Source organism: Octopus bimaculoides, chromosome 11 (genome assembly GCF_046866305.1).
Source record: "Octopus bimaculoides isolate indiv1 chromosome 11, ASM4686630v1, whole genome shotgun sequence".
Classification (NCBI taxonomy): domain Eukaryota; kingdom Metazoa; phylum Mollusca; class Cephalopoda; order Octopoda; family Octopodidae; genus Octopus; species Octopus bimaculoides.
In genome coordinates, this window is record NC_142938.1 from 64,601,085 (window position 1) to 64,626,084 (window position 25,000).

The window sequence follows — 25,000 nt, forward strand, 5'->3', positions numbered from 1 at the left end:
CGTTCTGAACTCAAATTCCACCGAGATCGACTTTGTCTTTCATCCCTGGGGGGGGGGGGGGGGGGTTCGATGAAATAAGTACCATTTATGTTCTAGAATCGATGTAATCGATTTGTTGCCTCCCCCAAAATTTCAGGCCTTGTGCATGTAGTAGAAAGGCTATTTGTCTAGCCGAAGGTGAACCTTGATTCAACAGACATAGATTCAAAGACAATCTTTACTTCTTTCATGCCTCTGTGTGTGTATATGTGTGTGTATATGTGTGTATGTGTGTGTATATATATATATGTGTTTATATATGTGTATGTATATGTATATATATATATATATATATATATATATATATATATATATATATATATATATATATATATAATTATAAATCCTGAAGCAGTTCTCTTCCCTTAAATGGGACTTCACCCTCTCTCTTATTTCTTAGTAAATTCTCTCTCTCTCTCTCTCTCTCTCTCTCTCTCTCTCTCTGTGTTTCTCTCCCTCCCCTCTTACTCCGAAAACAACTGTAGGTGGCAACACTAACAGTCGCCAGTCAAATTTCCCACTTATATATGTATATTTATCATAACCAGAAGGCTCCAATTTCCAGTACTCAGAATTACTCATTTTCGATCATTATCTGTACTAGAAATTGAAGTCTTTCAGTTATAATTTCTTACAGATTGCTTTACATTTGTATTGAGTCTTGTAATTAATTTATCGCTTCTGGTGAACCAACAGATATGGGGGGATGGGCGAGGCACATTGAAGAGGTTTTACTGTAGTTTTGACTTTCAGATAGAATATGCTTTACAGATGTTTCACTACCTTACAAAAACTATATCAGCGAAGTAAATGGCCACCTTTAAATGAATGCATTAAAAGCATTATAACATAATCAGATCACTATTTCAAAGAATTATCGCCGCTCCCTTTTAGTATATAAAAGATAAATTTGGCTGGGGAAAAATGAGCATGATAAGATAAGGTAAATTTGCAGTTTCCATCCCGAAACATCAGAAAGATCAGAAGTGCAGTTTTAAATGCTTGGGTCAAATGAAAGAGGAGCAAGGAAAAATGGCACGTGATATGAAAGTAATAAAACTCGACTAAGCAAAAACAGAAAAAACTCAACATTAGAATATTTTCTATAGCTTCTTCACGATCTGCTGGAGTGGCTTTTCTTGATACATCATCATCATCATCATCATCATCATCATCGTTTAACGTCCGCTTTCCATGCTAGCATGGGTTGGACGACTTGACTGAGGACTGGTGAACTAGATGGCTACACAAGGCTCCAATCTAGTTTGGCAGAGTTTCTACAGCTGGATGCCCTTCCTAACGCCAACCACTCCGAGAGTGTAGTGGGTGCTTTTACATGCTACCGGCACGAAGGCCAGTCAGGAGGTACTGGCAACGGCCACGCTCAAAATGGTGTATTTTACGTACCACCTGCACAGGAGCCAGTCCAGCGGTACTGGCAACGATCTCGTTCGAATGTCTTTTCACGTGTCACTGGCACAAGTGCCAGGAAGGCGACGTTGGAAACGGTCACGCTCAAATGGTGCTATTTACGTGCCCCCGGCACGGAAGCCAGACAGGTGGTGCTCTGGCAACGATCACGCTCCGACGGTGTTCTTAGTGATCTACTGGTACAGGTGCCATCACGATTTCGCTTTCGCTTGCCCCAACAGGTCTTCGCAAGCCGATATATAAATATTGATATATTTAAAGAGAAGAAATTATTGAAATTCGACATTACTCATTTTACCCCATTTTAGACATTTTTTAAACTTGTAAATTATCAAATAAAACATTAATATAGGAAAAAATTGACGGAATCCACAGAGAAAATAATATTGACTGTTAAGCACCAAAAATTATCCAGATATTTTATTAGCGACTTCAGTTACAATCGGGTCAAAGTTGAGGAACATTTTCTTGAAAAACGAGGTCCTACCACCTGACTATATTTCAGATTCCCTCAACTTCAAAAACAACTATGCTCACCAATTTTAACCCCTAAATATAATGTAGTAACACAAAACGATGATGCAATACTTGCAATGTTTTTGTTGTTGGCATTCCGTCGCTTACGACGTCGAGGGTTCCAGTTGATCCGATCAACGGAACAGCCTGCTCGTGAAATTATCGTGCAAGTGGCTGAGCACTCCACATACGCGTGTACCCTTAATGTAGTTCTCGGGGATATTCAGCGTGACACAGTGTGACAAGGCTGACCCTTTGAATTACAGGCACAACAGAAACAGGAAGTAAGAGTGAGAGAAAGTTGTGGTGAAAGAGTACGGCAGGGATCGCCACCATCCCCTGCCGGAGCCTCGTGGAGCTTTAGGTGTTTTTTCGCTCAATAAACACTCACAACACCCGGTCTAGGAATCGAAACCGCGATCCTATGATCGCGAGTCCGCTGCCCTAACTACTGGGCCATTGCACCTCCACACTTGCAATGTAATGATTTCAAAAAGGTAAGGAAGAAAATAACGAAAAATCAGAAGTTACTCATTTTCATCTGGAATATGTACATATTGTACACATTCCGTGCAAACCTTACGAATGTACATAATAAGCGTTATTATTCACTATCTCTAAAAGAAATTCCTGGAGAACTATATTTCTTGTACAGACATGAGGCGGCAGCAACATACTTTGGCCTTCATACATTTCAATATGTAATTTCAAGTTGTTCGGTTTTTGTTCCGCTTAAATCGAGAAATTCATGATTAGGTTGAAGTTGAAAACGTGATACAGCTCAGTAAGTCGAATGTAAAAGGTAACATTGGAATATAGTGGAATATATGAAGTAGAATAATTAACAGAGGAATACACATAAATACAAATACACGGAGCGTATTGAATATATATTGATGACACACAACATTTTATACATACATACATGTGTGTGTGTGTGTGTGTGTGTGTGTGTGTGTGTGTGTATGTGTGTGTGTGTGTGTGTGTGTGTGTGTGTGTGTGTGTGTGTGTGTGTGTATTGATTAATGCTACAGATGAGAGAAAGGAGAAAATTTGATCATCAGAATTTATGAACATAGACACATTCGTTGAGTATTATTAGCCGAAGAAGAGCGTAGAATAAAGTTTCGAATCAATATATATATACTATACGCTATGTGCATTTGAATATATATACACACCAAAGCTGAAAGTGAAAGACAAATTACAAATATCATTGCTGCAGTGTAATCACTTGTGACGTAATGATATGTGTGTGTGTGTGTGTGCGTATGTGTGTGCGTGTGTGTGTGCGTGCATATATGTATGTGTATATGTGATTTTAAAAATTCTTTTACTTGTTTCAGTCATATGACTGCAGCCATGCTGGAGCATCGCTTTAAGTTACGGAGACGTAAACACACCAACATCGGTTGTCAAGGTGGAGGGAAAGTCCAGAAGCAAACACACGCACATATAAATATATCCATATATACATATATATATATATATATATATATATATATATATATATATATATATATATATATATATATATATATATATATATATATATGTACGACGGGCTTCTATCAGTTTCCGTTTACCAAATCTACTCACAAGGCTTTGGTCGGCCCGAGACTATAGTAGTAGATAGTTTTCAAGGTGCCAGGGACTGAATCCGGAACCTTGTGGTCAGGAAGCTTGCTTCTGATATGTGCGCGCGCGCGCGTGTGCTTGCGTTGGTGTTCGTGTTAGCACACCGGGCGAAATGCTTAGCGGTATTTCGTCTGCTGCTACGTTCTGAGTTCAAATTCCGCCGAGGTCGACTTTGCCTTTCATCCTTTCGAGGTCGATTAAATAAGTACCAGTTACGCAGTGAGGTCGATATAATCGACTTCATCCGTTTGTCTGTCCTTGTTTGTCCCCTCTGTGTGTAGCCCCTTGTGGGTAGTAAAGAAATAACATACATACGTATGTACGTAAGTACAGAGTATTCAAGCTAAATTTGACAATGTTTGTCTTCTTTTTATTTCAGGAAGAGCTTACTGTACTGGTGAATAGTCAACGGTGTTGAAGAGCATCAGGATTAAAGGTGTTGAGAAAAAGTCAGCTGGCATGGAGAACTGGAAGCCATCTGAATATTGGAAAAGGATCACCTCTAATCTGCTTATTCCCGCCGGGTATCAAAATGCTGACCTCAAGACAACTGTTTATGTGAATACTGCAAAAGCTGTAACCGAGAATTGCACAGCTGCAATAGAGACTACGAAGCCCTACCAATACAAAGGGACACAGCAGGCGTTCGGATTGCATCTGCACGCCGAAATTTATCCCAACATCATTGAACAGGGCCTTAGGCCCAGTTCAGATGACTATGTGAAGCTTCTTGAGACCATGGTCATTCCCTGACTGCAGAGGGTTGCAGGAATCGGCTCCTTACCATACTTCTGGAAAGAGTCAGCAGTGGTTTTTCGGAAAATTTTTATGACTTCACCAGCCACATTTCTGGACTCCGAATTCCACCGACTGTGATCCTACGACTTACTAAGTGTGGGGCATGGCTGGAAGAGACACTAACCACTCTGCACGCAACACTAAGGCCGACCTGGTAGCCAAGATGAAGAAGACTGTACTAGAAGATCTTCCCACAGACACAGGGGAAAACGCCAGGTTCCAGAGTCATCTTGAGGCTGTGTTGGGAACTGAGGACGGCGACTTTGAGTAACCTGTTGTCTCCTGGCCATAATTTAGTCAATATTCTTTCGAATTTTTTTTCAAATATTTTAATTTTTGTATGGGATATTGTTTTCTTTTCCTTTCATGTAAACTGTCAAATTTATCTCGAACACCTTACAGATTGGTATATATATATATATATATATATATATATATATATATATATATATATATATATATATATATATATATATATATATATATATATATATATAGATAGATAAATAGATAGATAGATAGATAGATAGATAGATAGATAGATAGATAGATAGATAGATAGATAGATAGATAGACAGACAGATAGATAAATTGAGACAGACACATAGATAGATAGACAGACACATAGATAGAAAGACAGACAGACAGACTGATAGATAGATAGATAGACAGAGAGATATATAGACAGACAGACAGACAGACAGACAGACAGATAGATAAATAGATAACTTTCTTTTATTAGCCACACAGGGCTGCAGACAGAGGGGACAAATACAACTGTAGAGCTTTCTTTAAAAAAAAAAAAAGGTAAAATAAGAATTAACAAATCCGATCAAAAGGGATCGGTAGGGGAAAAAAAAAGAAAAAAAGGGTATCGTATATCACAGAAAATGTCAATTGTGTAAAATGGGGTGACATTAGGTTTATCCATGGAGAGAAAAGCCTACGGAAAAGACCATGGTAACCATGCTCAAAGAGGTATCGTCACTCGCACGCACCATCTTTGCTACATTCACCCACCTTTTAATGAAACTTTTACGAGACAAAAACTGTCTCTCTATTCTCACCTTCCTTTTCAAGTGATACTTGAAAAAGTTGATGAGCGATTGGCCAGAGAGGTAAGTTTTCGTCTCTAATCCTTTCGCTCGGGTCCACCACACACATTCTTTCACCATGGCCACCAGTATGATGAACACTGCCTTGCCTTCCCTGTTGAGGGACGGTGGCGGAGCAATTTGCACAAGATAGATAGATAGATAGATAGATAGAAAAGCAGGCATGGAGACAGACAGACAGACAGACAGACAGACGGACGGACAGACGGACGGACAGACAGACAGACAGACAGACAGACAGACAGACAGACAGACAGACAGACAGGCAGATAGATAGATAGATAGATAGATAGATAGATAGATAGATAGATAGATAGATATTTAAAATACAAATAAATATATGAAGCACAAAAATCTCTAAACCAACAAATATCTCTGTACCTTCATTAGAAATAAAATTTGCTTTTGTCATCACGTGAAGAAACTATATTTTGTATACTTACAAGTGCTTTTTATTTTTATTTTTATTTTGGTTACAAATACGTATTATGTATTTCCTATGGTATCATGTCAGTTTTGTTTATTAAATTCTAACACATGTTTAATTTCTTAGACACCTTAGAAATTTTATGTGTGTGTATATGTGTGTGTGTTTGTGTGTACATTTTCATTTTGTTTCTTTTTGTTTACAACATATGTTCTCAAAAGCAGATACTTTCAAATTCAGTGCATGCGTGGTTATCTGTATACTTACGCATACACACACAAACACACACACATATATATATTTATATAGATACATATTTATACACACATATATATATATACATATACATACTGATATAGTTATATGTGTATATGTATATGCATACATATATGTGTGTGCCTGTATGTGTATGCATGTGTGTAAATAGATTGATAGACAGATAGATAGATAGATAGATAGATAGATAGACAGACAGACAGACAGACAGACAGACAGACAGATAGATAGGTAGAGCGACAGACATACAGTTAGATAGATAGATAGATAGATAGATAGATAGATAGATAGGTGTGTATCTATGTATGCATGTACGTACGTATATATGTATGTTTGAGTGAAATGTCTCTGTTCATACAGCTTTTAAATTACCATTGTGACAAAACATATACGCAACAATAATGCAAGAAAAAGAAAGAAAGAAAGAAAGAAAGAAAGAAGGAAAGAAAGAAAGAAAGAAATTGAATGTCATAAAACTCGAGAAGAAATTTGGTGAAGACAATAACGTCTGTTTTAATATCACCAAATATAAAAATGATTTAACTAGTTTAAATAAAAGAAAAAATTACGCAATATTTATTTGGTGTAATTTGAATGATTTCGCTAAATTTCTACGAAAATCAATGGGAACAAAAAGTCTGAGAAAATATAACGAGGAATTTGGAGTGAAGTCAAGATTCATTTTGATCAGACATATATGCGAGAATTTTTTTTTTTAATTGTTTGTTTTTTTATTTATTTATATAGCTATTATTCACTTATTATTTTTCCTGAATTTAATGGAGTTCCTAGACAACAAAGGAGAATGAAATGAAAGCGGATTTGGTTTATTTATACATGTGTGTGTGTGTGTGTGTGTATGGATGTATATATATGTGTGTGTGTGCATGGATGTATATATATATATATATATATATATATATATATATATATATATATATATATATATATATATATATATACATATGCGCGAGTGTATATTGATGTATATACAAATATGTGTGTGTGAGTGTACGTGTATGCAATATTTCTTTTCTACTCTAGCTAGGCACAAGGCCCGAAATTTGGGGGGAGGGGTCCAATCGATTAGATCGACCCCAGTACGCAACTGGTACTTAATTTATCGACCTCGAAAGGATGAAAGGCAGAGTCGACCTCGGCCGAATTTGAACTCAGAATGTAAAGACAGACTAAATACCGCTAAGCATTCCACCCTGCGTGCTGACGTTTCTTATTTCTTTATTGCTCACAAGGGGCTAAACGTAGAGGGGACAAACAAGGACAGACAAAGGGATTAAGTCGATTACATTGACCCCAGTGCGCAACTGGTACTTAATTTATCGACCGCGAAAGGATGAACGGCAAATTCGACCTCGGCGAAATTTGAACTCAGAACGTAGCGGTAGACGAAATACCACTAAGCATTTCGCCCGGCGTGCTAACGATTCTGTCAGCTCGCCGCCTATAAGACTACATGTATGCATTCTAATTAAAATTCAGAAAATGTAGCATTAATATAATTTATTAACTGCAAAAATCTAACGTTCTCTTACAGCTGTTTCAATTTTGCTCAAAGATTAAATTCCAATAATTAAATTACTGTTATGTGCAAATTCTCATCAGAGAAGTAGAAGAGACATACGGTTAGGTTATCATGTGTTATGTTTCCGAATCATCTCAATACTCTGTTGAGATGATTTGGAAATATAACACATAATAACCTAACGGTATGTCTTTTCTACTCCTCTGTTGAGAAACGCCAAATGTCTTGTAAATTCCACGCAGCCTTGACTTTGTTGTCACATTTTATTTAACGTAGACATGCTCATAGAAGACCCGCATTAGACTCCTCACTCGTACTATTATGGTGCTGGGAGTCTAACTACGGTTCACCCGTAACACTTACACAGCCTTACCTATCCTGTGTCATCTGGATACCATACATACATACATACATACATACATACATACACACATACATACATACATACATGCATATGTATATATACATACGTACACATATATATATATACATATATATATATATATATATATATATATATATATATATATATATATATATACACATATATACGTGAAGGTGCATGGCTCAGTGGTTAGAGCGTCGTGCTTACGATCGTGAGGTTGTGAGTTCGAATCCCGGACCGGGCTGCGTGTTGTGTTCTTGAGCAAGACTCTTTATTTCACGTTGCTCCAGTTTATTCAGCAGTAGAAATGAGTCGTGACGTCATAGGGGCCAAGCTGTATTGGCGTTTACCTTTCCCTTGGATAACATCGGTGGCCTGGAGAAGGGAGGCTGGTATGCATGGGCGACTGCTGGTCTTCCATAAACAACCTTGCCCGGGCTTGTGCCTGGGAGGGTAACTTTTTAGGTACAATTCCATGGTCAATCATGACCGAAGGGGGTCTCAGCGTATACATATATAAATATATATATTATATACATGTACATATATGTATGTATGTATATATATATATATATGGGAGAATATACAAATAACAACAACAGACGAGGACAGGTGGTGTAAATAACAAAAGTATATATTAGTATGACGCTCGGGAATACGGAAAGTCTTTGACGTTTCGAGCTACGCTCTTCAACAGAAAGAATACGGAGACAAGGAGAAAAACACGGAAAAAAAATTGAATAGTGTTCAGTCAACGGTCATATATATATATATATATATAGAGAGAGAGAGAGATAGATAGATAGATAGATAGATAGATAGATAGATAGATAGATAGATAGATATACACATACATATATACATATATGTATGTATGTGCATATATACACACTTCTCTATATATACATATGTATGTATATATGTATATACATACATATATACATATGTGTATGTTTATGCATATATATACACACACGAATACACATATACCTGGCATCGTACGATAACAGCCAGGAGAAAGACACCACAGAGCAGACTAAGGCAGGCATCGATAAACACAGATAAACAAAGCATCACCTTCCAGCAGATGACATCATCACAGATGCACTGAACAGAATATATTTATCATCGATCTGAGGAGTTTTTATTTTGTTGTTTGTTGTCGCTGTATTGTTGTTGTTTTAGCGGTTGCTTAGCATCCTCTCAGCTCTGCTTCTGTAGAACTACGATCAAAGGCCAGTCAATCAACCGTGAACTTATAAACAATTTTTCAAGCTCATCTCTTTCAATATTATCCGTTATTTCATTTCCTCATTTGCATTAAAAATGGTGTTATTAGATCATTTCAGCGATGTTTTACTGCTATTTCTAGCAAGTCATGCGACCACCCAAGATGCCTTTTTGTTGCATGTTTTGCATTAGTCTTGTGAATGTTGATATATTTGAAGGGTCACTGAAAGACATTAAACTGTCTGATCTCCGTTGGAGCACGTGTGATTCTGTCGGTAGGTGTCGAAACCATGACCTTCACATGACAGCTGATGATGGGAATGACCTGTAGCATTAGCAGTATATAGACCAATATACGAATGGCATGATATACATATACATGTTTGTGTGTGTGTGTGTGTGTGTGTATTTACATGCAAAAAATTACATATGTGTAGGCATATATATATATGAATATATATATATATATATATATATATATATATATATATATATATATATATATATATATATATATATATATATATATATATATATATACATATATATATATATACATATATATATATATATATATATATATATATATATATATATATATAAGCATGTATGTATCTCTGTACGTGTTAGTCTTTCTGTGTCTGCATAAGCATTGTTTACGTCTGTTTTTTGACGAATCTCTATGACAAGTGAATATTAACAGCGTTGTATATTTGACATATTTTAGGTCGATGACATCTCAGACTATCTTTTGTACCTCTGTGCATATGTGTGTAACTGAGTGTGCGTATGGAAGCGCATGTGTACGTGCACACGTGTGCTTTTTATAATCTACACGGAATTACTCCATTTTTCCCAAGACAGTTTCTCTCAAAAAAAATAATAGCAACATAAGTTGAGCGTGACATAGGTCGCTTTGCAACTACGTAGTTTCGAATCCAACCTCACAGCATGGTACCTTGGGCCGTACATACCGTGCCCCCGGGCAGATCAATACCATTGAGAGTGGATTTGATAGACAATAACTGCGTGGAAGCTCATTGTATCTACATAAATATGTGTCGGTCTTTCCCTACCACGCACACACACACACACACACACACACACATACACACACACACACACACACACACAAACACACACAAACATCACTCGACGACCAGTCATGGTTTGTTTACGTTCCCGTAACTTATTGCTTTGGTAAATGAGGCCGACATATGCATCTAGACCTAAGAAAATAATCACGCGGGTCACTTTGTTCGAGTTCAAATCTTGGAGAGGCTAACTTTGCTTTTTATCCGTTCAAGGTCATTTAAATAAAGTTTCAATCAAGTACTGGAATACATGTTATTGACTTGTCTCCTCCCCTCAAAAATTGCGGAACTTAAACCCTGAAACGGATTAACGGCCTGTTCAACAAATGTGATTTCAGTCATATACCATGAAAGCCGATTAAACAGCCTTATGGCTATTAGGGCTCATAAAAAAAAAGAAAATTTTAATAATAAGATAATTCCTTCAGTGGGTTGGCATCCGAATTGCAATTAATAACGCCAAACGTAAATTTCAGGCTAAACTAAACCGGATCAACTGGGCTTCACCAATGAGGTTGGGTGAAACACTCCAGCAGACGTTCGTTAGAATAACAAAATAAGTAATATTGTTGTTTTTTTATATATTTTATGCACCCTTTTCAAGCCTAGGCAGGCTCATGGGCCCGGTTTCCCGGTTTCTGTGGCGTATGTGTTCTTACCAGCTGGACGGGACGCCAGTTCATCGCAGCATTACTCAAGTAACAGGTAGAAAGAGTGATAGAAAGTTGGGGCGAAAGAGTACAATAGGAGTCGCCACCCACCCCACCCCCTGCCGGAGCCTCGTGGAGCTTTAGGTGTTTTCGCTCAATAAACACTCACAACGCCCGGTCTGGGAATCGTAACCGCGATCCTCCGACCGCGAGACCGCTGCCCTAACCACTGGGCCATTGCGCCTCCAATATTGTTGTAGCGCGCGAAAGTAATGTTGCGAGTAAAGAAACATCAGTTCGAATATGCTTCCGACGCATTCGACATGTGCAAAGGTTGTATTCGCTGGTGTTTGCCGTTGAGAATGTCTTACTTTAGGCAATTTCTTACTTTACGTGTTTGTGGAGGCGCAATGGCCCAGTTAGGGCAGCGGACTCGCAGACATAGGATCGCGGTTTCGATTCTCAGACCTGGCGTTGTGAGTGTTTATTGAGCGAAAACACCTAAAGCTCCACGTGGCTCTGGCAGGGGATGGTGGCGAACCCTGCTGTACTCTTCCACCACAACTTTCTCTCACCCTTACTTCCTGTTTCTGTTGTGCCTGTAATTCAAAGGGTCAGCCTTGTCACACTGTGTCATGCTGAATTTCCCCGATAACTACGTTAAGGGTACACGTGTCTGTGGAGTGCTCAGCCACTTGCACGTTAACTTCACGAGCAGGCTGTTCCGTTGATCGGATCAACCGGAACCCTCGACGGCGTAAGCAACGGAGTGCCCACAACTTTAGGTGTTGAAAAACACTAGCAGTCATTTCAAGGCGAACTTTAACATAATTGATGAATGCATTTCTAGCTTCTCAGCTTATCATCAACACTGTTGTACCGCAAAGTGAAACAACCCTGAAATGACTTTAGAAACCTTTGTTTCCCTTAGCGGAAATTAGTATCGAAACATGAACTTACTTCGTGCGACGTCGGCTGAGGCTAGAACAAATCACTGAAGCTGACACCTGAATGCAGTCGTGTTGCAAGTAAACAAACATTTTTAGATCACTTAAGTAAATATGTTTGGGACATATTTGACCTGTGCAAAGGCCATATTAACTGCTCTTAGCTTTCAACAACAGGTGATGAAAATCACCAGCAGTCCTTTTTCAACACGTTTCACTGAGGTTGCAAGTCTCTCTCTCTCTCTCTCTCCCTTTCTATCTTTCTTCGTCACTAACTTTGTAGATCTATCTATCTATCTATCTATCTATCTATCTATCTATCTATCTATCTATCTATCTATATCTCTCTCTTCTCCTCTTCAGTCTACAACATATGACTTAGTACTTCCTTCTCCAGATCGTCTTATGTCTTTGGTTCTGTCTCAATCCTACTCTGATGTCACTAATCCCTAATCCTTGTGAAGTGGTACAATATTCACCAGATAAAGACTTAATAATCACAACCTTTTGTCTATCACATTTCCTAATAAGTATGTCTGTCTATTATGTTCACCTGATTGGGAGTGATCAAGTGGTTGGCCAATATTTCAAAGACTATTTCTGCAAATGTCTTGGTCATTAACATAACAGACTTCCAAGAGCCTTGTTCGCTCTTCATTCTGTATACCAATAGCATCTGTTGACTGTCAGCTGCTGTTTATTTAGGAGGAATAGGCGACACGTTTGAGAAGTGAAATTATACTGGCGCGGAAAAAGAAGCAACGAAACAGTGATGAGGGAGATATTGAAAGACTTCCGTTGTATATACTTGTAGATGTATGAAATCATCAAGATCTTGTACGGTTGGCCAACAGCTTATATAAACACAAAGGGGTTTGGTTCAATTGATTTCCGGTGTTTAGGATCGGGGCCCAGCAGAAGGCACTGTCAGAGTGCCTTGTGCGGTGACGTGATCCTCCGCATGGCTCAGTCGGGTGCCGTATGTTAAGGTATAGGTAAGATATAAGATGCTTTATATATATATATATATATATATATATATATATATATATATATATATATATATATATAAAAACAATGTTTTGTCTTTTTCATCACTGGTTGACGGTATTACAGACAAGAACTTAACCACTTCACCTGTGCCTGAGCTGTTTCCAGGACCGCGTCCCACGTTCTATGTACATTTACCACATCTCCATTCATGGATATGCTTTGAAGGAAAGACAAGCACCAAGGGAGTAGTAGCACCAGGGTAGTAGCAGAGAATGCTACATACAGATTAACTATAACCATACATATTTGCTTTCAGGTACTCTTCTCAGATTGTGTGTAATGGTTTACGCCCGTAACCATTGTTAAACATTCAATAACCTTACAAGGCAACAGATATTTACCTTCGTAATGGGCATGGTTTGTGCAGAGCCCGTCTCTCTTTCTCGTCCATCAAAATTGTATTGATCTGAGACAAGAAGTTCTACGATGCTGGTAGTTATCAGGATGCAGGTTTTATATGCTGTTACCTTCTCTTCAGTAAGCAGCCTAAAGAGCTGAAAGACCTCGTTTGTGTTGGGTCTTTTGGGGTGCCTGTCAGTGACCTTTTTCCAGAGGCAAATCCGTAACATTATAATTAACGCATAGCTAGGACTCAGGCAGGTGCTATTATTCCGGGTTTGAGAAAATCTGGGAACAATAATGGCTGTGAGTTAATTCCACACTCCTCAAAGGTTTGGAACTCCCGAACAAGTACCCCACTACCGGATGCAGTTTAAAGTTATACCGATCTCTAGCGTCTGCAGGAATAATAGTATTCTTTGAAACCTGCTGGAGTGAATCTCAGAAATGGAAAAACTCCGACGAAATGACTTGCTTTTAGAGAGCACCGAGTCATTCAGTGATTTAAAACGTACTCGTCTCCATTACTTTTGCCGATAGTCTCATCTTGGAGATTGAGATCTACTTGTTAAGTGCTGTGACGACGAACAGTGAGGAAAGTACCTCGCTCATGTTCAAAGTACATGTCGCTGCTAAATTCATAATTCTTTGAAAGAGCCGTATTGGAAACAACGGTTTCGCTGATGAATCTACGAAGGTTTTTAACAAGGCTTTCGAAACAAATTTGGCTGAGAGACAAGTAAAGTGGCCTGGCCTGTACAGCATGATTTCGGTAGCGAATTGGTTTGGCAACAGTTCGCGGGAATGAAGAGAAAGAGAAAGAATAATGGCAAACCATTGTAATCTCCATTTGGAATGCACGCTTTCACTTTCGATTCCCGGTATTTTGGAAGATATGCCGCCACCTTTACACAAAAAATTTATAGCGATCACAAAATATTTTTCTTACCTAAAACATAGATGCAATTCTTCATACACGCATGCATACACGCACACACGCATGCGCGCACATGCACACACGCATGCGCGCACATGCACACATGTATATACCCGCGTACACATAGTCATATATATACAGTCAGCGGATATATAGTTACACAAGCATACATCCATACATGTGTGTAGGTGTATGCATATATATGTGTGGGTAGATATATATATATATATATATATATATATATATATATATATATATATATGGGCCATCGTACATACACATGTGGTGTATATAAGAGTGCGCGCGTGTATGCTTGAATGCCTTGCGCTTGTGAATGAAACATCTCGGTAGGTTGCCTCTGTATATGTGTGTGTACGTGTGTGTGTGTATGTGTTGTGTGTGTGTGTGTGTGTGTGTGTGTGTGTGTGTGTGTGTGTGTGTGTGTGTGACTGAGTGAGTGAAGGCAGGTAAGATTAAGATAAGAATATTTGTAGATGTACGTAAGTCGTGCCAAGGAATAAGATAAAAGCGTAAGGAAGCTTCGCCAAAAATTTCGACAAGGAAACGAAGAAGAAGAATAATAACAAAAGAACAAAACGCGCAACACACCGGTGTGTTAGCATGCCAAAGGGGCAAGCTGTTTAAACAGCGATAAGTATCAGTCAAATATACATTTATCTTAAACACGGCGAGTACAAGTTTCTAATGCAACACTTTCCTGGATCAATTACGCCATCGGTTGTTGATAAGTTCTCGTGCAAAGAACTTATGTGAACGCAGTATATTTCGTTATATCTCTGTACTGAATATATGCTTGGATCCTAGATCAGATCCCAGTGAGTTTTGACTTAGCTTTTAGTCCCTTTCAGAAATCGAGTGAATAATTGTTGTAGTGTCAATAAATTGGTAACGGTGTGGATAGACAAGCCATAAAACCAGAGCAGTGTTCGTGGAAGATCTCCGTAGGTCAGACATCACAACCACACCATAACTGTTTCACGTGATCGGTCTAATAAGCAGTCAAATCAGCGAGACGCCGTCTCATGATTGTCTTCTAGGATTTTCTTGTACCCTATCAGAAAGCCGCTTAGGCGCTAAACCCATTGCAGAATGTTGAGGCTGTTGAGGTGAATTTGCTTCGTGGTACCAGTAATACTAAATGGTTTATTTAATCTTTTTAGTTGCTACTTATAAACGTGTTGTTATATGGCAGATGATGCACCGTATCTGAAAATAAGGTGGGATGTTCGCAGTTGGAAAGTCTTTCATTATAGGTCTGTTCTTTGTGGGTTGGCCTGGGGTTAAACAGCAGTAACAACATTCCAAATGTTAGTATCAGTCATAATAGTGTTGATGGCGGTGGCGGGAATGGTTGTTGTTGCTGTTGTTGTGGTGCTTGTGGTGCTTGTGGTGGGGGTGGCGGGAATGGTTGTAGTGGAGGTGACAGTACGAGATGGTATCGGGGGTGGTGATGGGATGGTGAAAATGGTAGTGGTGATGTTGTAGTAGTAGAAGTAGTAGTAGTAGTAGTAGTAGTAGTAGTAGTAGTAGTAGTAGCAGCAGCAGCAGCAGCAGTAGCAGTAGTAGTAGTAGTAGTAGTAGTAGTAGTGGTGGTGGTGGTGGTGGTGGTGGTGGTGGTGGTTGTGGTGGTGGTGGTAGTAGTAGTAGTCGTCGTCGTAGTAGTAGTAGTAGTAGTGGTGGTGGTGGTGGTGGTGGTAGTAGTTGTGGTGGTGGTGGTAGTAGTAGTAGTAGTGGTGGTGTTGGTGGTAGTAGTGGTGGTGGTGGTGGTGGTGGTAGTAGTAGTAGTAGTAGTAGTAGTAGTGGTGGTCGTCGATGAAACTATAGTTATTACTTGTCTGTGTTGTTAGTGATGATGATGATGTCGCTGCACTTTTGCTATATTTGTTATTGACCATGTTGTTCTTGTTGATGCTGCTGTTAATGGTGGTGGTGGTGGTGGTGGTGGTGGTGGTGGTGGTGATGATGATGATGGTGATAATGATCCTACCGTTATCTCTGCTTTCTTACAGCACTCACAGCATTAAAGAACTCATTTCTCTCTCTCTCTCTTTCTCTCTCTTTCTCTCTCTTTCTCTCTCTTCTCTCCCTCTCTCTCCCCCCACCTCTCTCTCTCTCTCTCTGCGTTTAGTTCTAGAAATATTCCCCCCTCAATCATTCCGAAGATAATATATCACTCAATCTACTATTCTATTTCTAATTTCAATCCTCCCCCGCATGTCTGTCTGTGTGTCAATCATCTAGTCTTTTTTTCTTTACAAACTCTTTATTTTCTTTACATATATTTCTTAGAATCTCATTTTAAAAATAACGAAAGACGACATCTCTGCAACAATGGTAGGTGGAATTGGAATGTTCAAGATTTATCTAAACTTTTGTAATTCTCGCTCAAGAGAAAAGACAAAAGAACCACCATGAATATAGACGCATAGGTGTGGTGAACTTACATATAATTTCATATTTTATTTTTCTCTATTGAAGAAACTACATTGTAATTACAAAAATCTTGAAGGAATTGTTCTGTTTAATTTATCCTTATATTTTTTTCTAATTCTATATTCTGTTAAGATTAGCGATGTATTTTGGTCTTTTAGGATTAAAATGTCAATCAGTAAGATTCTTTTGTTTCATGTTTGTTCGCAATGGTATCAAAGTTTGTTTATTTCTTCTACTGGTTGTTAACTTTTTTAAAATTTTCATCACATTTTAGATACATACAGATATACTTTTGAAAATCCCTTGACTATAAAATAAGTATGTACAAGAGATACATTTTCAAATGAGCTTCCATGAAATAGTGGAATATTAAAAAAATTATGATACCAAAAATATCGTTATATCTGTTGCATGGTTCTTGGAAAATTCGGTTTTCGGTTAAAACGGAATGGTCTAATGCACATCTGCCTGTCACTTAAAGGGATTCTGTTTATCCAAAAGAAATTGTATACGGAGCGTCTAAGCACACTTCGAAGGCAGCAGAAACTTATTGCGAAAATTTTCAAAGAATTTCAACGGATTATGTCCAATAACAGGGAAAATCCTGACCAAAATTAACTAGAGTTTCAGAGACCAAGCATCTGACCATCTTTCAATATCATTTTTAAAAGAGCTAACATACATTTTAAAATCTTGCAGGATTCCCATAAATGAAAAATTCCAGTCATTGAGGTAACAAACATCGAATTAAAAGAAGGTCCGTGATATTCTCCAGCTGCCGTCATCGTAGGATTCTCTCTTGTAGAAAAACTCAGACCTAATTAGATAAATATGACAATTTATACAAAGCAATCCACCGTAATGAATATACTGTTGGTCTAGGCAGCTTCCCTTACATCTCAGCAATCTAAGACTTCGTTTTTTACTTGGTTGGCAATGTTTTCCAGCACATAGCTGACATCGACCAATAAAAATGTGCCTTACAGGTTCGCTGAGGACACATAATCACGAGACTGCATAGTCTCTTAATGAAACATACATACATACATACATACATACATACATACATACATACATACATACATGCAAAGTAGTCTATCATGGACCAACAACCGGATTACTACTTCCCACTTTGAAGGGTATCCGTTTGCAATTCAGGGACAGGAAAAAAATCAACCAAAAACCTGATGCACCAAAGGGATGTAGGTGCAGGGAAATCAATAAAATACGATGCGGACTTTGTGGATTTAACACCGAAGATATCACCAACATCATAAGCAGTTGTCCAAAAATGTCATCACGGTATTAGTACAAACATATTTCGTCTTCAAGATTCTTAATATGATCACGTAAGGCCAGATGCTGAAGTGGAGTAGAGAGAGCATGTCATTCAAGGGTCCACGAATCACGAGGAAGAGATTTTTGCAAATATAACTGATTGGTTGATTGATTGATTGACTGGTTGATTGATTGATTAGCCTAATGATAGATCAATCGATTACTTGAATACATAGCTAACCAAATAACGAATAATAAGGAAGTGAAAGCGAACCAGCGCATGTGTTTATTACTGGCATAACACCACTCTCGAGGTGCTACATAACATACATGCACACACACATACACACATATATAGACTTGTTTGTCTGCCTGCCAGCCTGCCTGTCTGTCTGTCTATATATCTATCATTTAATTTATTTATCTATCTGTCTCTTAGATATTAGATGTCAGATTCGGCGAACATGAAACAGTAAACAGCAAAAAGCAAAACGCACTGCACTTGTTGTCACATGCCAACATTTCGTAAGCGGACATGGACATTGACCGATTAAACTGAAAACATAGAAACAACGCACCCTCATTCTCATCGCCAGTTGACTTTGACAAATTACTTTCGAGTGAGAATGGACGTTCGTCCCAATGGTTTGACAGAAATGCGTGATTTTGGGGGTTTTGAAAGGTTTCTAAAGTCAACCGAAAACCAAAGAGAAACAGTGAAATTTAAAAAAAATTAATGACCTTACTATATAGGCGCAGGTATAGCTGTGTGGTTAAGAAGTTTGCTTCACAGCCACTCGGACTCGGGATCAATTCTTCTATACGGTACCTTTGGCAAATATCGCCTACGATAGCCCCGGACAAATCAATACCATATAAATGAAGTTGGGAAACATAAGCCCGTCGTATCTCTCTCTCTCTCTCTCTCTCTCTCTCTATATATATATATATATATATATATATATATATATATATATATATATATATATATATATATATATATATATATATATACATACACACAAACACACACACGACTATCAGTACATAGACCTGATGATTGCGTAACGCATGAAAGTACTAGCTTATTTCAATATTATAAAATTGTAAAAATTGCAAATAGTAAAACGTGAAATTCAGACTAAGCTTGAATTTCACTGATTAATATATTCTACTATACGCAATCATACAAGCTCGAATATATATATTTATATACACACACACACATATGTGTGTGTGTGTGTGTGTGTGTGTGTGTGTGTGTATACGAGGGGATGCTGAATAGATCCTGGGTTTAAGGGCATCTTAAAAGGCCTGGCTGGAGGACCAATATTCTGAGTTCTTTTACACGACTTAGAAAATTTGAAGGACCAATGTAGTGCGTGAATCCGAGAGGGGAATATGTTGAATAAAATCATAATTAACTGATCTTCCAGTATTTTCTTACCCACAGCCAGGAACTTTTCAGCAACCCAGCGTGGCATTATTATGCCAGTGTGTGGCATTATTATTCTGTAGTAATGCCCCTTATATAAATATAAATGAATAATATATATTTTGCATATAGTTATAGGCAGGCAAATCTGTTCAACTCCAATTCGGCTCAGGTACGTGATGTTGACAAGCCACAAAAAATGGTAAAACAAAGATGTCCATCGCTCTTCGACAGGACTCAGGCTAAGTTCTCTCGTCTGTCCATGACTTTAGGTGATTTAATAGCCGGTGCTTTGAGACACTCATCTCCACTGCGTACACACACACACACACACACACACACACACACACACACACACACACACACACACACACATATATATATGTACCACAATGTGGCACTTGGGCAAATGTCTTCTACTATAGCCTTGGGCTAACCAAAGCCTTGTGACTGGATTTGGTAGACAGAAACTGAAAGAAGCCCGTTGTATATATGTATATATGTGTGCGTGTTTGTGTGTTTGTGCGTGTGTGTCTGTGTGTATGTGTGTGTGTGTCTTTTGTGTCTGTATTAGTACCTCACCACAGCTTGACAACTGTCGTTTTTTTGTTTAAATCCTCGTAAATTCGCTGTTCGGCAAAAGCGACTGTTAGAATAAGTGCTGGGATCGATTCGTTCCTCTAAAACGTCTTCAAGGCTGCACCCCAGCATGGCCGCGGTGCCCCCAGCATGGCTGCAGGCTAATGACAGAAACCAATACATACATACATACATACATACATACATACATACATACATATAGACATACGTACATATGCTTTATCCAAAATGGAGACGAACGCCGTTCCTCCATGTAATCGGCTTAAAAAATTACGAAATTAAGATATTTTTCTATTCTTCTTGGTATGAAACTAATGGTAGCCTTAATACACAAATAAAGAAATTCTATCCACCAATGCGGTGTTGAGCAGTCATTTCCATCGTTCGACATTTTACGTATATATATATATATATATATATATATATATATATATATATATAAATATACACATATATATATATGTGTATATATATATATATATATATATATATATATATATATATATATATATATATATATGTATGTATGTATACATTCATTCATACCGTTTTCGGTAAAAATGTGTTTATTACGGTAGTTAACGTGTGGCATTCTTGTATAGTTATGCCCTTATATATATATATATATAAATAGATAAATATGATTTAGGGAAAAACGATAGATTCTTCCCTATGAGTTTTTTTCACGATAACTACTTGATAAATTCTTATATAAGAGTTTATCCTATTATTGTATTAATTATATATATACATATATATATATATATATGCGTTTATATATATATATATATATATATATATATATATATATATAAATATGTACGTATATGTGTGTGTGTGTCTGTCTGTCTGTGTATAATATAAGTATGATGTGCTGCAAAGAAAAATGCGTAATGCAATATGCAGCAATTTGCACGAATTTTATTGCGCAATTGAAATAGTTTTTTTCCTCTATTTGTTGGTTTCTCATACAAAATATGGAACATGTCCTCTATGACATGGCTGACGGATATGGAGGGTCAGTATGTGGTATGTGTATGAACCTGTACGTGTTTGTGCGCGCGGGCGTGTGTGCATGTGCCTGTGTGTGTGTGTGTGTGTGTGTGTGTGTGTGTGTGTGTGTGTGTGTGTGTGTGTGCGCGCGCATGTATGTGTGTGCTTGTATTAGAGTGTACGTGTATGTGTGCGTTTTTCCTTGAAATTTATTTCAATTCCTCTTTACAGAATTCAACCCGGTCACAAACAAAAGTGACAAGGCCGGTATGTTTTGAATGAAGGCAGCTCTAGAAATTTGTGCATATATGAGTGTGTGTTTATATATGAGTGTGTGTTTATATATGAGTGTGTGTTTATATATGAGTGTGTGTTTATATATGAGTGTGTGTTTATATATAAATGCGAGACTGTGGGAATGTTTACTGTTAGTACTTACTGAGTTAGAATCTTATAAGTCTTGTATGTGTGTGTGTGTTTGGATATTTCAGTTACGTAATCTGTTTACAATCCTCCTTAACATATTGGTTTCTAATTCTGGCATCACGCCAGAAAGTTCTAGCTCAGGAATTTAGTCGATCACATCAACCCCAGCGTTCAACTGGTTAGCTTATTTTATCGACCCAGATTAGATGAAAGGTTAAGTCGACCTCGGCAGAATTGGAACTCCGAAAGCATAGACGGACGAAATGCTGCTAAGCACATTGTTCGGTGTGCTTACCGATTTTGCCAGCTTGCTGAATTCAAGTTTCATTAATATATTAACGTGAGACTGCTTCTTATATATACATGTAGGTATGTTGTTATAATCCTTAATTGTTATAACGCCCACATCGGTATACAGTATCTGGACCAAAGTTCTAACGATTTTTCCTGCTCACCGCTCTTGAATGGTCCTTAATCGACTGAAAAACAAAAAGTTGAAAAGATCAGTATTTATAGAATGGTATAGAATTGTCAGATAAATTCTTTAGCTTTTTTTTTCCTACTTGTATCCTACATCGTCACATGTTTGTAAAAAGCTCGAATTTGTTCAAATTTCAAAAATGATGAACAAAAAATATAGTAGAAGAAGAATAGATCTACAAAAGTCAAAAGCGCTGTGACAAAAATGCTTTTCCTGTTTATTCAAATAACCTTGAAAATGATACTAAAATGAAAGAAAAAAATGCTAATGAATTTGTTTCGCAATCTTTATATATTCTGACTATTACAGAATGATAAGCAACAGAGTCAACATGTTGTGGGATTTGAGCCCAGAATGTAAAGGGACTTATTTAAATACCACACGGTATTTTTGTCTTGCGCTCTATCGATCCGAATATTTTAATGAACATCAGAAAGATACAAAACAAAAAAAAAAAAAAAAAAGAGAAAAATGGTAAGTCTTCAGAAAGAACAAAATATAAACATGAAGATGTCGACAGATCTTTCCAAAATCTTTCCAGAGGTGCAAACATTTGACACTACTACTGCTACGGTGGCTTACCGTTGTTGTTGTTGTTGTTGTTGTTGTTGTTGTTGTTGTTGTTGTTGTTGTTGTTGTTGCTGTTGTTGTGGTTGGTGGTGATGGTGTTGCTGGTAGTGGTGCTCGTATTAGTGTTGGTGGTGTTGTTAGTGGTGATGTGGAGGTGGTGGTGGCGCTAGTGTTTGTTGTTGCTATTGTTAGTGATAGCACTGCTGTTGTTGGTGGTGGAGGTGGGAGTGATGGTGGTGGAGGTGGGAGTGATGGTGGTGGAGGTGGGAGTGATGGTGGTGGAGGTGGGAGTGATGGTGGTGGAGGTAGGAGTGATTGTGTTGGTAGCGGTGGGGGGTCGATGTGTTTTTCTATTTTGTCGTTGGTAGTGCCCCTTTTGTGTTTGTTGTAGCAGTTGTTGTTGTAGTTTGTTGTTGTTGTTGTTGTTGTTGTTGTTGTTGTTGTTATTGACGATGTTGGCGCTGCTGTTTGTGTGTTTGTACTTTACTCACTTTAATAGCCTATCAGGTAGCAATTCTCATCAGTGTAACGTTTGATGATATTCTTTGTGACGTTTTAGGAAATGAAGAACATGAAGAGAATATCTCTTGACAGACGGCTGTCCCTGAAGTTTGGTAAATGAATAACAACACCACCACCACCAACAACAACAACAACACCAATAAGAAGAATAGCAGGAACAGCAGCAGTAACAACGGCAGTAGCAGCAGCAACAAAATGGCTGCTAGTATGTAGGGAATTCACAAACGCAATGGTTCTCACTTCCCAGTTTTATTTGGTACAAGTGAAAGTTCATTTACTTGATGGTATGTTAATATATGTTTCCAATGTGTAACGTGTGGCATCAGCTCAACGCACTTCCTATCTAACACTCTAAAACCCGCGTGTCTATATTAAAACACCTCGGCTCGTTATCTTATATCGATAATCTTATCAAGTTCACAGTTACTTACAGACACTAGAAGAAAGTTACACACACACACACACACACACACACACACACACACACACACATATATGTACATGTATATGTATACACCTATATATCTATATATATATATATATACATATACATATATGCATACATTCGCCATGATAGATCGTTAGCCACTAAACCTTTTTCTATTTTCCCCCTGTTTATTTCTGTGTTCCTTTCTGTTGAAGAGCGTAGTCTCGAAACGTAAAAGACTTTCTCACTTCTCGAGCGTTAAACTAATGCATCTGTTTGTTGTTTAAACACCCGTCTTCGTCTTCTTCTTTTTGTAAATTCTCACTATATATATATATATATATATATAATATATAAATACACCCTTTTAAGACCTAGCCAGGCTCATGGGAGACCCTACACGGATATAATAGTAGAGGGAGACCGAGAATGACATAAGGGTAGACACTAGTCTCTGGGGGACACAGAAGATAGCAGTGATGATGAGGGACAAAGACCGCTGCATAGAACTCGTCCATGGATCTCGGGAATTTTACCCGCCTTCGATATATATTCTTTTATTTTTTTCTTTTAATCTTTTAACTTTTTTCAGTCATTTGACCGCAGCCATGCTGGAGCATCACCTTTAGTCGAACGAATTGGCCCCAGGACTTTATTCTTTGTAAACCTAGTACTTATTCTGTCGGTGTCTATTGCCGAACCTCTCATTTACGGGGACCTAATCATACCAACGATTGGTGGGGAGACAAACAGACACACAAACATGTGTGGATATATATATATATATATATATATATATATATATATATATATATATATATATATATATATATTTATATATACAACGGGCTTCTTTCAGTTTCCGTCTGCCAAATCCACTCGCAAAGCTTTGGTCGGCCCGAGGCTATAGTAGAAGACACTTGTGCAAGGTGCAGGCAGTGAGACTGAACCCGGAACCATGTGGTTGGGAAGCAAGCTTCTTACCGCACAGCCTTGTAATAAAGGGTACAAGATAGTACCAACGTTACTAGAAATAAGAGTAAAAAAATACTCAAATAAGCTACAATGTCACTTGAAAGTTAACAAGCTGACAAAATCGCGGAGCGAGTAAAAGCCAACCTACCACTGCGGAGTGGGGGGGAATTACGCAAATGAAAAGAAGTTTAGAGGGGCCAAGAAGGAATGAGAAAGAGTTGAAGAGATGGAGAGCATGGTTAGTATCGTGGATGTATACGGGGGAGTAAGCCACTACGGGGGGGGGGTTCAACAACACGGTCGAGATATTTCGAGATCAGTTCCGTGGATCAGTTACAGGCAGAGAGGATAGGGCGCCCAGGGTTGTTGGGCTTGAGGATTTTTGAAAGGAAGTAAATGGTGGGGGTGCGTGGAGTGCGGA